The following is a 13,402-nucleotide window of genomic DNA, read 5'->3' on the forward strand; positions in this document are numbered from 1 at the left end:
AATTGCATAGGTGAGACAACCGAGTTTTAAGGAGCTTAAGAAACTTCCTTAAAGTCACACACCTGGATTTCTAAACTGTATCTCTCCTTGACAGTCACCACTGAAACTTTGAACTATATCATCTCAAATGTTGTTTTTGGCAGTTGATATATGAAAATTGAATTTCAGATCTGCACTGTCATTTATCAAGAATTTCTTAGACTCATACCAAATTCAAGTGAGGTACCACTGAACTCTCTGGGGAGCATCACGGAGAAAGAGGGCATAGCCCTACAATTAAGGCATTTATAATCTAGTTGGAGAGAAAGGAAAGACAGAAAGGTCACAAGAAATTCTTGGCTAACTAGATATAGAGAAATTTGGAAGAAGAGAAAAAATTATCCTGGGCTAGCATGGGCAGATTTAATGGAGGAGATAGAAACTGACCTGTGCCAAAATTAAAGAGAAGGATAGTTCTGAGCATTTGCGTCCAGAAGCATATGGCTTGGGTTCTCATCCTTTGCCACTTACTAGCTTTGTGTCCCTGGGAAAACAATTTAATGTTCCTGGGCCTCAGTTCTCTTACCTTCAAAATGGTAAGGACTCACCTCATGAGTGGGTCAAGGATTAAAGAAGGGAATGCCTGTGAAGTGCTTAGTACAGGAACGAGCATAATGCAGTCAGTAAACACTTAGTGTTCTGTAACAGTTGTTATCATCACACCTGATGCCATAAAAGCAAGAAATAATTCTGAAGAGGTTGGAACTTTCATCATTTGCAGAACCTGAGGAACTAAGAGCACAATTTGAAACCCACAGATAAAGAAGTATAAGAAAGAAGGGCCACGCTCCAGAGACTGGAGGCCCTGGCAGGATCCCAGACCCTAACTTTTTCCATCCCAGCCCTTACTTGGGGAAGTTAGTTCATATGCATACTCTGAATTAACTTGTACAAGAGACACTGACATCAAAACCAAACCACAGGTAAGGATAGGGCAGAGACGGAATGACACAGGCTGGGCATGGAGTTCCATGCTTCTGTTTGGAGGTATGACTTTGGTCTGTGAAGAGGTAAAGGATATTTATCTGGGTTGCCCCATAGTCCTGTTGCCATGACTTCTCTCCTGGCCAGATTTCTTAGGATTTCATGAGCAGTGTTTGTGTATTATGAGGCTGTGTGTGCACAGACCTGAGGATACACCAATTACCCTGAGGCCTTGGACAAATTATGAATAGATGGCTATTGAACATGCCTTTAAAATATTAACTATTTTAAAAAGTACTATTTCAGACAAATGTAGATTGTATCTTTAGATGCAGCCTGGAAATTCAAGGCTTGCAGTGTCCAATTCATCTGTCTTCTTTAACTGATTTAAGGAAGAACCTGAATCGATAATCACCACATTCCTTCTGGGTAAAGTCGCTGGTGATGGCCATAATTTTTATAAGAATGCAAAACTGGCCCCCTAGAAGATTCAACTTTCTTCCAGCCAAATCCTTGACCAGGTAGATAAAATCATATTTTATAATTTTATATCCTTATTTTATAGATAAAATCTTTTCATCTATATTTTGATTTTAGCAATTCCCAGTTTCCCTAAAAGTATAGCTAACCAAGTTCTTAAAATTGTTCATATTCATTGCCTTTCTTGTCACTTAATACTGTGAAGTAAAAATTTATCAATTTAAGTGGAATTTGTCACTGACACACAGCCAATAAAAGCTATCCATGAAGCTTAAGCATAACATGAAACAGTGAGCTACTGAAAAAAAAATGGAATTCTCACCAATGTGAAATGACCCAATCTATGTGCAGCCCAACATGTAATACATGAAGTTTTCAGACTACCAAGTTATTAAAAGTTTAAAAGTAGAATTTCTGAAAGGCTAAATACCTTCTGAAACTCAAATTTGAGTTGGAAAGGTCTTAGACATCAAAAATCAACTCCTTTTGTCTATTAGTTTCTAACTAATAAAAATAGAAATGAGCTCTAGATGTTTTGGGGACTCTGTTTAAATACATCAAGATACCTTAAGAGTCTCAGAAGCAAAAGAGAGAAAAAGGTAAAATACTAAATGAAAGATACAATCTTTTATTTACTCATTCTCTGAATGTCCTACTTGTGCTCTGTTTTTCAATCAGAAAAACTTGGACCATGGACAACAGTAAACAATGATAAAAACAGCAGAATATTTTCCATATAGACTGTTTTCCCTATAATTATTTGAATTTATTTAGCATGCCTTTTAAAATTATAATTTTCTGATCATAAAAGTAATGTGTTTATAAAATATATACATGTAAAGATTTTTAAAATCACTTATAATTCCACTCCCATAGTATCTGCAGAAATCATGGTGTTTTTATTTACACACTTAAGTTTGATATTTTGGCCTTCACTCTTTCTCTTCCTAAATATCTGAAAAGGGAAGGTCATACAACTCCACTTTTTAATAATTGTGTTCCGTTCTGCATATTAGTTGTTTATTTATACTTGGTATGTGCTTTTGTTCTCAAGGTTTTATTTGGGGTCAAAGTGGCTGGATTTTGTTTTCATTTTCTCTTTGAGCTTTTCACTTAGATGATAATATTAGTGTGCTTTTTCTTGTACTCATCTTCCAATTATTTTCTATTCATTTTTGCTGTTAAAAATGGTTTCTTTTCCACTCTTGATGTACATATTCTCCTTGGTCCATGCGACTTAATGACTTGAACTAGAATATTAATACTTTGTATTCACGTTTCACGAATACTTTGAATTGGAAACTGTTATGCATGCCCTTTATTAATGGGGCTGATTAAATTGGAATAGTAAGTAGTGATGAGAGAATTGGTGTCTTTCTAAAGATACGTTCAACAGGAATACATGTCTAGTGGTTGACTTGGCACACCTTCAGAGCATTCGAGTTTTAGGTTTCTCCCAATTTTTGTGATAACGGCCTGGCATTCTGTTTTAGCTGGCATTCAACTGATTCGCTCAGTTGAATCACCAGTTGCTTAAAATTTATGGAATAATTATTTTGAATGATTTTAATTGCTCAGCAGAGCCATCTCAAAAAAGTATTAAATGTTGGCAAGCTTGATTTATTTACAACTGTGTCATTAATGTCTGTGAGCATTAGTTAGGTAGGCACTAGATCTCTCTTCCAGATGAGATCTCAAGGCATATAAATTAATGGCATTTGGGTGAGCATATTTGCACTGCTTCTCCTATAAACTGATTCTCCATTATTATTAATGTTTGAGAAAATGTGTTAGTCCATGTTTTAAGCTACCCAGGAAAGTGTTCAAATTTTAAAATTCATTTCCTAAACTGACACCCACAACACAGGTAACCTGGCTTCTGATATAATCTCTTTGCCGACGGTGTTCTTACTAAGCAAGGCTTTTTATAACCTGGAGAATATTCTCCCTCTGTCTCAGTGCCCAGCATCACACCTAGTTAATTTTTGTATTTTTTGTAATGATGGGGTTTCACCATGTTGGCTAGGCTGGTCTGAAACTCATAGCCTGAAGTGATCCACCCTCGGCCTCCCAAAGTGCTGGGATTATAGGTGTGAGCCAGCATGCCTGGCCAGACTTTTTGGTATAATAGAATACATTATTTTGGTGTATGTTAATTTTAAAATTCTTGTTAATTTTGGATTTCTTTGAAATTTTAAATCCCAATGAACTCATTATTGGCATAATTCTATCAGCTCTTGTTTTTATTTCTCTTGTGAAAAATCATAGTAGCTTTGGAACTCACTAATAATTGTAAAAAGGCTTATTTTTTTTTTCTGTTAGTGCTAATATCTTCTGTTTGGAATTTCAAGGGCCTCTTTAAAGAGTTACTGCATTTCATTATTTCACCTTGAAATGATTTTCAAGTATCTTAGCAAATTGTGAACATAACATCAAGCTCATTTGAATCGCAGAAGCTTTCCAGCATTTAAAGATCTTTTTAAGAGGGTGTTATATATAATAATTTTTTTTTTAGTTCATGTACAATAATTCTGTTGTATAACTTGAAGGATAAATTAGCATTGTCTACTATGACTATACTTTGAAAGTATTATTAAATTCTTGAAAATAGCTTGGGAAACAGGCACACGTGATATATAAAGTGACGTAAGGAACTGGAATGATTTCCTATCTTTCCTTTCAACCCCATACTCCAGTTCTTCCAGTATAAACTCTACTCACCTCCACAGACTGAGGAATAATGGCAAGAGGCATGGACTTCAGACCCAAGTATGAATGATACCTCTGTTGCTTGGGTATTTTCACACTAAGTGAATTATTTAACACATTCAAGTTTAAATTTCTAAAATCAAACACTGAGATTTAATAACTGATATGCAGTATTAAATACTTAGTGAATGGTCTATTCTTTTCCTTTTTTGCAGAGCACAAGGTAGGTGAAATAGACAGAGGGATACAAACTGTGAAGGGGGAGAATGAAAACTAACTAAATGAATAGTGCTTTGTGAACACTGGCTCTCTCATGCCTCCTTATCTGGACTGCCATTGACCTGGCACACTAGGACTTTCCCCTCTCCCTTGAAGGGTAATCGTTGCTTCTAGTCTTTTTTCCCTTACGTCTACCCTGGACATGGATACTGAGTTAATCCTATTCCTTTCTAACCTTTCCAAAAGAGGTTTCTGGTTTTATTGCTCTTGACTCCCCAAACTGCGGTTTTAATCCCCATGTTTGCGCTAGGAAAGGCAGCGTGGTAGCAGAAGCATGGTCAGCCAGTCTGGGTTGAAGATTGAATATACTTCAGGCCTTAGCAAGTGACTTACTTATCTAAGTCTTCATTTCCTCATTCGTAAAATAGGGATAATAAGATATATTTCATGGGTAAGACTTAAATACGGTAACATATGTCAAATGCAGAGTGTCATTCCGATAAAATATGTAACCAATAAGTGGTGATTGTTATAATGGCTTCCTATTCCAGGATAACCATTTTTAATTACCTCCAAACTTGAAAAACAGAGATTTCTAAGGTTCCTTGAACTTTTTCTTTCTTTTCCTTTTTTTTTTTTTTTTTGAGACAAAGTTTGGCTCTCATTGCCCAGGCTGGAGTGCAGTGGCATGATCATAGCTCACTGCAACCTCTGCCTCCTTGGTTCAAGCACTTCTCCTGTCTCAGCCTCCTGAGTTGCTGGGACTACAGGCGCGTGCCACCATGCCCAGCTAACTTTTTGTATTTTTAGTAGAGATGGGGTTTTGCCATGTTGGCCAGGCTGATCTCAAACTCCTGATCTCAGTGATCCACCTGCCTTGGCCTCCCAAAGTTCTGGAATTACAGACGTGAGCCACCACGCCCGGCCCCATGAATCATTTCTATTTTGGTGCCTTTGTGCAGGGTTTTCTTTCCATTTAATGCCTTCCATGTAAAATTTCTTTTCACCTCATCTTTGACTACTATACTCATACTTTTATACACATACTTTTAAAGGTCCCACTCAACTTTCTCCTTTTTTCTAATTCCTTTATCATTTGTATCTCATTCTGAAGAATGAATATTTCTTTACTAAGTTGTCAGGTCTTTATAGGTGTAGACCATGCATTAATTAACTCTTTTTTCCACGTTCCAGTTTTCACATTTCTCAGGATACTGTGTTGAACCTGGAAGCTGGAACAATACTTAGGAAATGAAGAATTCAATATGTGACAAGCCTTCAAGGACGTTCACTCCTTAGAAGCTAAAATGCTGATACCGAGGCATTCCTGCAACTAAACTATGAAGATTTCTTAGTGATTATTTATTTGGAGTATTCATTACTACTTCATAAGGCTTGATATTCTTTTGCAGGTTCTCAAACAATCATCCGCAGAAACCATGAGGTGTTTTTACTTATACATTTAAGTTTTGACACTGCTTGTCAAGGTTTCCCTCCTTCATCTTGACATTTAGCTAATTTAGAAAACTAATAATCTAGGCAAATTCATAAGACTTTTCTCAGACACATGAAAATGGAGGAGGAGTGGCTATAAAATAATTACTTTCCTCAGCTTTGTTTTTATCTGATTCTACTGAATCTGATAATATTGTGACTCTGAGAATATTGTTGATGCATGAAATGATTGAGTTGAAGTAAATTTTGATGGATGAGCTGAATTAACATAAAGCCTTTACTTGGAGTAGGCTATTGCATGATACAGAATTCACTAATATTGTTTCAACCTGCACTTGCCTTTGGATGCCCTTTCGTAGGGAATAGTAAATCGTCAAGCCTGTGTGCCTTTGCCTGCGTCCTCTTAGCAGTTTCCGCATAACAAAAGTGATCATTGTCTTTACTAAAGGCCATCTACTTTCTTCCCTGTAATCTCAGAGAGATATCCCATATTCATTATTTTTAATGATTTTATTTTTAAATTTTAATCTATGTATTTATGCATTTTGAGACTGGGTTATGAGACTGGCTAATTTTCGTAGTTTCGGTTGAGACAGGATTTCAACACACTGTGAAGGCTTGTCTCAAACTCCTGGGCTCAAGCAATCCACTTGCCTCAGCCTCCCAAAATGCTGAGATTACAGGCATGAACCTGTAATCATGACCTGTGCCTGGTCCCCACGTTTATTGTCATTGATCATTTTTAATGTATATTCTTGTTTCAAAGTTTTATTGAGCACCTACTATCTCTAAGCTCCCATGTGAGACTTACCGCTTAAGGCAGACTTCCTCTCTTAGTTAACCCCAGAGTGCTAAGAATGTGCCCCATAAACATGTTTCTTAAATTGCCTCAACAAAAAAATTGCTTTTCAAATCTGAATTGTTACGCCTGTATATTTTTTGCTTTGTACAGAAAGTCACAGCCAGATTTTTCCTTGTTAGAGACATTTGTGTTGCTGCTGCTGCTGCTAAGTCCCCCCAGATTCTATGTGGCAATATGTGGCAATAGTTCTTCCTTCTGTTAAAGATAGTTGTGAAATCTAAAACACTGGATACTAGGGAAATTTGAGCTTCATGCTGCTCCATATTGTTAAGGAATAGGGCCAAAAGTTTTCTTCAACAAATAGAAAATCTAATACAAGCCTTTTGCTCAACATTTAAAGTGAAGTTGAGCTTCTTAATACTGATGTACCTTGTTAGCCATATTAGTAGATGTCAATTGTCTTTTATTTTTATTTTTTAATAAAGCTTATGTAGTGTCCTGGTTATCCCCTTTACATTCTTGGTTAATTGTAGTTACACTGATAAATATCTGAAACAATTTCTTTGTAGTTCCAATTATTGGGAAGAAACTACTTGGAATTCTTCACAGGACAAGTGATTATCAAGATTCCTACCTTGAAGATTTTCTTGTTTTGAATAACAAATCTTCCACCGAAGGTGGTTAGACAGAACTCATTTGCAGTAAGTGCGTGTGTACCCAATTTTGGAAATAATTAGATTGCTTTGTAACATAGTTTTACAAGCCTCACTCAGTATAGGGATTCTTAAGTAAACAATACGAAAATGATATTATGAAGAATGACAGCCCACATAAAAATCCCTTAGTATAATAAAAAGTGATTAAAATTATTGTTCGAGTGAGGCAAGATTCTTCAGCATGTACTTATGAAGCTCTACTAAAATTTTATATTGCTACTAAATATCAGAACATGTTAAATTACATTGTTTGCTTTTGCTATTTTTTCTACTCCATATAAGCTGGCAAAAAGCTTCTTTGGAAACAAAAAGAGCAAGATGCTTTCTTGTCTTATAGTACTGATTTGAGCTATGAGCTATGTTCATGAATTTTTATTAGGGTCAGGTTGGTGCTACAGTGTAGCCGCTTGCTTACAGTGGCAACTTGGGTTGTTAGCAGCAGTTCACACCTGTTGTGGATGCTCTGCAAGATAGAATCTCCCCAGCTGAGCTTCTCTATAGGCAACAGTTCTCATTAGAACAAGAAGTCTCTTTTCATCTCATCATTTTATAAAGATGTTAGTTACCCTCATTTATCAATCTATCCCTCCAATTCCTTGAAGCCCCTTTCCAGAGTGCTTCCCCTAGTCTTTTAATCATTAAATACAGTATTATAAAATACACTATTATTTTTGTTAGCGATAAGAACACAGAATACAGTATTTCGGCTGGGCACGATGGCTCACACTTGTAATCCTAGCACTTTGGGAGGCTGAGGCTAGTGGATCATAAGGTCAGGGGATCAAGACCATCCTGCCTAACATGATGAAACCCTGTGTCTACTAAAAATACAAAAAATTAGCTGGGCATGATGGCACGTGCCTGTTGTCCCAGCTACTTGGGAGGCTGAGGCAGGAAAATTGCTTGAACCCGGGAGACGGAGGTTGCAGTGATCTGAGATCAGGCCACTGCAGTCCAGCCTGGGCAACAGAGTGAGACTCCATCTCAAAAAAAAAATATATATATATATATATTCCCTATATATATATAAAATATATATAATATATATTATATATATTATATATATTATATATTATATATATTAAATATATATATATTATATAATATATATATATATATAGAGAGAGAGAGAGAGAGAGCTATCTGTAGGCACTATACTGTACAGTAGCTCTCTGGGACTTCTTCATTTTGTGTAACTGAAACTTGGGTCCCCGTTCACTGATACCTCTCCATCCCCATTCCCCACAGTCCCAGCAACCACCATTCCACTCTCTACCTCTATGAGTTTGACAATTTTAGATTTGTTATATAAGTACTATCTTGTAAATAAGAGAGTAGGATGAGAATTTTGGAGGTTATGGATAGGTTTATGGCACACATGTTGGTGATGGTTTCACAATTGTATAATTATCTCCAAACTCATCAAGTTGCATATATTAGATACATACAACTTTTAGTATGTCAGCCATACCTTAAGTGTTTTTTGAAATACACTAAACTTTGCCAAAGGTTTGACGGGAGTGTGGCATTTCTATTCTTTCTGGCTTTTCAATGACTAAATGTGAATAACCCTCCATTTATTTTGAGTAATCTCGAAACCAAAATAGCTTTTTGGAGGAAAATCTTCCATTCTCTACTATTTGAGCTTCTCATTTAAGGACTAGCAAAGCTTTGACTTTTCAAGTGAATGTGGAGTAAGAAAGTATTGAGCTTTCTTAAGTCTACTTTACCATCATTAACAATTTAGCATTCCTTGGCTTCAAATAATATTTTGCTTATCTCACAAAAGGATTTTACCTCCTAAATCATTTAACTCAATTCAACAGTGCTTGCTATACCCTCACTCTGTAATTCCTAATTTCTACATTGTGGTAGCTATTTTTTCTGAAGGATATTGTTCCTCAAGAGGTGATCTGTTGTCAAATTCCAATTAATATTCAGATTGCCACAGGTTTTATACGCTCTCTTTCACATTTGTTAAAGGGCATCATTAGATCTTGAGATGGTATTAAAGAGCATTTGTTAGATGTAAAGACTGCATACATCAATAACTCGACTTAGTTGGTTGAAAGGGGAAAAAGCAAAATGTAGAGTTAAAACTACATAAACTATAAATACTGCCAAGCCAGTGACACCTGTTCAAGACATCAAAGGAAAATCTTGTAATATTGAGAATTTAAACCCTGAAAGCTTAGAACTTCTAAACTTCTGCATCTTGCAATTAAAAAAAAATAAGAATATATGTTTAAAATATGACTATTAATCTGACATATTTCTGCTATAGGAGATTATATTAATAATTTACCAGGATATTTTGAGTTAGTAGTTTCTGAGTGGGTACTTTTGGTATTTAACATTTACTAATATATTAGCATCTTGAAAACCAGAATTGTACTTTACAAGTATGAACTCTGTAGTTAAATTATATAAGTATTAAGGTAGCAATTAGTGGGGGTTAGAGACAAGATATAAAAACTCAGTGAGGAGCTGTGGTCGTTGAGGTGGATGTGGCCGCCATAAGCCTTAGCTGCTGATGTTCACACCCTTACGTAAGCCCTTTCCCTTGAGGATGGGCTGGACCTCATGACCTGCTTCTAATTTAGAGAATACAGAAAAAGAGAAGGAAGAGACAGATTATTGAAAATGGATCAAAGAGTATCTTAAGGAGTGTGTCTCATCAATGGAGAAAAGCTAAGCCAAAAACACCGTGGGCAATGAAGCTCGTAATTTATTGGCGTATGATGTCTGAGAGTGTCTATCTGCCAAATAAAAGTACTGCAGTTGGAAACACATTAGAAATCACTTTATGGCAGTTATCCTGAATATATATAATCAAAAAGTGTTTGAATAGTTCTTAGATTTATTTTAGTTTCTAATGTTTGGGGATTGTAGAGAGATTATGATTAAGAAATTGCTGAGGATTTCTACTATGTTAATATAGTTGTAAAAATAGGCAATCAGCTTTTAAGAAATTCTACCATCATTTATTGAGTGCCTGTCTTCTAATATATATTGATAATACATGATTCTTGGATTAAAATAAGACTACATTGTAATCAATAAAGTCAGTGGAAAAAATTAGTCATCATCTAATTTGAATTCTATATAACATATATGATAAATGCCAAATCAGCTATGGCTGACTGGGTGACTGTGAGCCCAGCCCTAAATGTGTGAAATATTGACAGCAGGCTGAATGGTTTTCTAAAAATTCATTCTTATTGTTGTCATCCTTCTTTAATATATGGAAGTTGAGCTTTGCATATAACATTCTAACATGACAATTCTCTAGATGCACTTTGGTCATTCTAGATGTTTAAATGGACTACAAGGTCTAATTCCTAACTAATGTCCTTTAAGAGCTTTTGGGTACAAGCTAAATCAATACAACAGTAGAAAGACATTTTAATAAAAGATTCTTAGCATTGGAAGTATAAAAACTCATTACATTTCAGGAATTAGATTTTCTTTCTTAATCTAATTGAATGGAAATATTTTATTTGACTGAAGACAGCACTATAAACCAGCTCTGTAGTAGACTTTGACATCTGTATTTACTACTAGATGATGTTTGTTCAGACCTTCAGTTTGGCTTGAAATATAATCATGTCTAGGTGTGTTTAACTAGGATCCTAATCTTTGAATCTACTGTCCAATACCAAGCAGAGTGTGAATGCTATGTGGCATTAAAAATTTAAATACACACGTGTCATCTAGACAAACTAGAGAAATAAAATATTTAACTGGGAGCCTCGAAGAGGACTTTTGGTAGCTTAGACCTAGACTGGCTCTCTGCATTCACCTTTTCTCTGGTTATTCCAGGGATTCAGGCTGCATTCTTCCCCCGCTATTCATCCGTTTCAGGTTTTCCCTCTAATATATCAAGAGTGGACTACAATCTCTTCAGTTTCTTGTTTCCATCTCAGATAACAAGCACACAGGCCCTCTTCTTTTAGGATATTTCCACTAATCACTAACGGAAAATGGGATACTAAAAATATAAATAAATAAACAACTGCCATTGGCAGGATGTCAGGGTGTTAGAGTCATTGTACCTGATATAGAGTTAGCAACATGCATTGAAAAATTATTTGAATGTCTTTCTAGGCATTTTGCTAGGCATTGAATATACAAAGATAAGAAACAGCTAGCCTTCAAAGACCCCACCACAGAATGTGAATTACACAGCAATTACAGCACAATGTGATAACAGTACAATGGGGAAAAAAATATATGTTATCACAGGAACACAGAGGTGAGAAGTGATTAACCTGTAGGCGGAGGGGATAGACATGCCAGGTAGAGGATTTAGCATGAGCAGAAACAGGGGCAAGAAAGAACATAATGAATTTTGGGATTGGAAGATAACATGTTAGCAATGAGGCACAGTGGGTAGGCATGAATTGCTGGATCACTGGTTCTCAGAATATTTTCCCCCAGCTAGCAGCATCAGCATCACCTGGAAATTTATTAGAACTGCAACTATCAGACCCCACCCAAGACTCCTGATTCAAAAAGTGTGATTTAACTCGCCCTTCAGGTGCTTCTGATCTACACTAAAGCTGAAAAACCACTGTTCTAGATTATGTCACCCATATAGACAGAAGTTCTTCTTTTAAAGCCAATAGATTTTAAACAGAAAAATGACATGTGTTGGATCTGATATTTTTAAATCAAAAGAGCCGCCTGAAAGCAATGTGGAGAATAAATTAGTGTACATGTGATGAGAGGTGAGGGAATGGGATGGAGGGTAGGGAATAAAATTGGATGATGTTTAAGAGAGGCTGTTGCAGTAATTCAGGTGAAAAGTAAGAGGACATGAACTGAAGAGATGTGGTGAATACGGCTTTGAAGAATATTCAATGGCTACTTGGTCATTTTCAGATTATTAAGAATGTTCTATGACCCGTTTTACTGTGATTCAACTGAATGTAGACTCATCGATCATCATTATCCCTCTCCCTATCTTTTGGCCCCACTTTTAGTGATGGCCGCTGGAAACTTTTCTTTGAAGAATACTAAAAATATTAAGTGTTTCTCCCATACAAGTGATCAGTTTCATTTCTAAATAAGATGAAACCGTTGTTTAGGTTTCTGTCTCCGGCGTGTAGCACAATTACATCAGAGTATTTCCTCTGGCCTTGAATCAGAATTCCCTTTACAGTCTCTGACTCATTTGAACAAAGTTACATGTATAGCAAAAAGGATTGTCCTAATGGTGTAAGCAATATTATTATTAATTTTCTGATGAAAATTAAAAAGGAACTTATTTACCAGTTCTTTCAGTGGTTCCACATTTGTGGTTCTTGCATGATAGGTAAACACATATTTACTGCATTTACTAATATGTATTTAGCACATATTATAATGCAGTAACATAAGTGAAAGTTACCTGTTGCATACTTTAAATATATAATACTAGATTAAGATGATGATGAAATAGGATTCAAGAATCATTGCATTCTGAATATCTATTGTACTCTCTTATGCATCAGTCTCTTTGCTCATTACTTTACATGCATTATTACTTAATCCTCAAAGCTCATACTAGTTTTTATTTCAATAAAGATTTGAGATTGAAGAGGTTAACTAGACTGTCATTCCTAATAAGGAGCTGAGACTGTTTGAGCTTCAGAACAGTCTGACAAGAAAGCAAAGAGAAATACTATTTTTCATAGATCATTCTGAAAAGGAACTTCAAGATCATGTTAATACAAGTGCAGAGAGATATGAACTCTCACATATTCTTGGTGTGAATATAAGATGATATGGTTTTTCAGGAAAGAAACCGGGCTGTATCTATTTAGACGGAAGCATAGAAGTTTCCAAATTGTCTGATTTAGAAACCTCATTTCTAGGATTTCTAGGAAACTAGTCTATGGAAATAATTTGAGATGGAACAAAGAAACATGCATTCTGATGTTTTTCAAAAATACTTGAAATGGAAGAAAGGGTTTGGATAGGGAAGAACCCCCCAACATGAAAAGCAAGGACCTATATCTGTGGCTTCATGGGACTCCTTCTAGGTGATTTCATAGATGTAGGTTCTCACTTTTCA

General features: G+C 35.8%; 1 protein-coding gene across 2 annotated transcripts in view; it reads left to right on the forward strand.

Moving 5' to 3' along the window:
• The window catches only part of PRKG1 (protein kinase cGMP-dependent 1), a 1,332,247-nt gene that overhangs the window by 507,645 nt on the left and 811,200 nt on the right, over nucleotides 1–13,402 (forward strand). The window lies entirely within an intron of this gene.

Source organism: Sapajus apella, unplaced genomic scaffold, assembly GCF_009761245.1.
Source record: "Sapajus apella isolate SASKATOON/1434 unplaced genomic scaffold, GSC_monkey_1.0 scaffold58, whole genome shotgun sequence".
In the NCBI taxonomy this organism is placed as follows: Eukaryota; Metazoa; Chordata; class Mammalia; order Primates; family Cebidae; genus Sapajus; species Sapajus apella.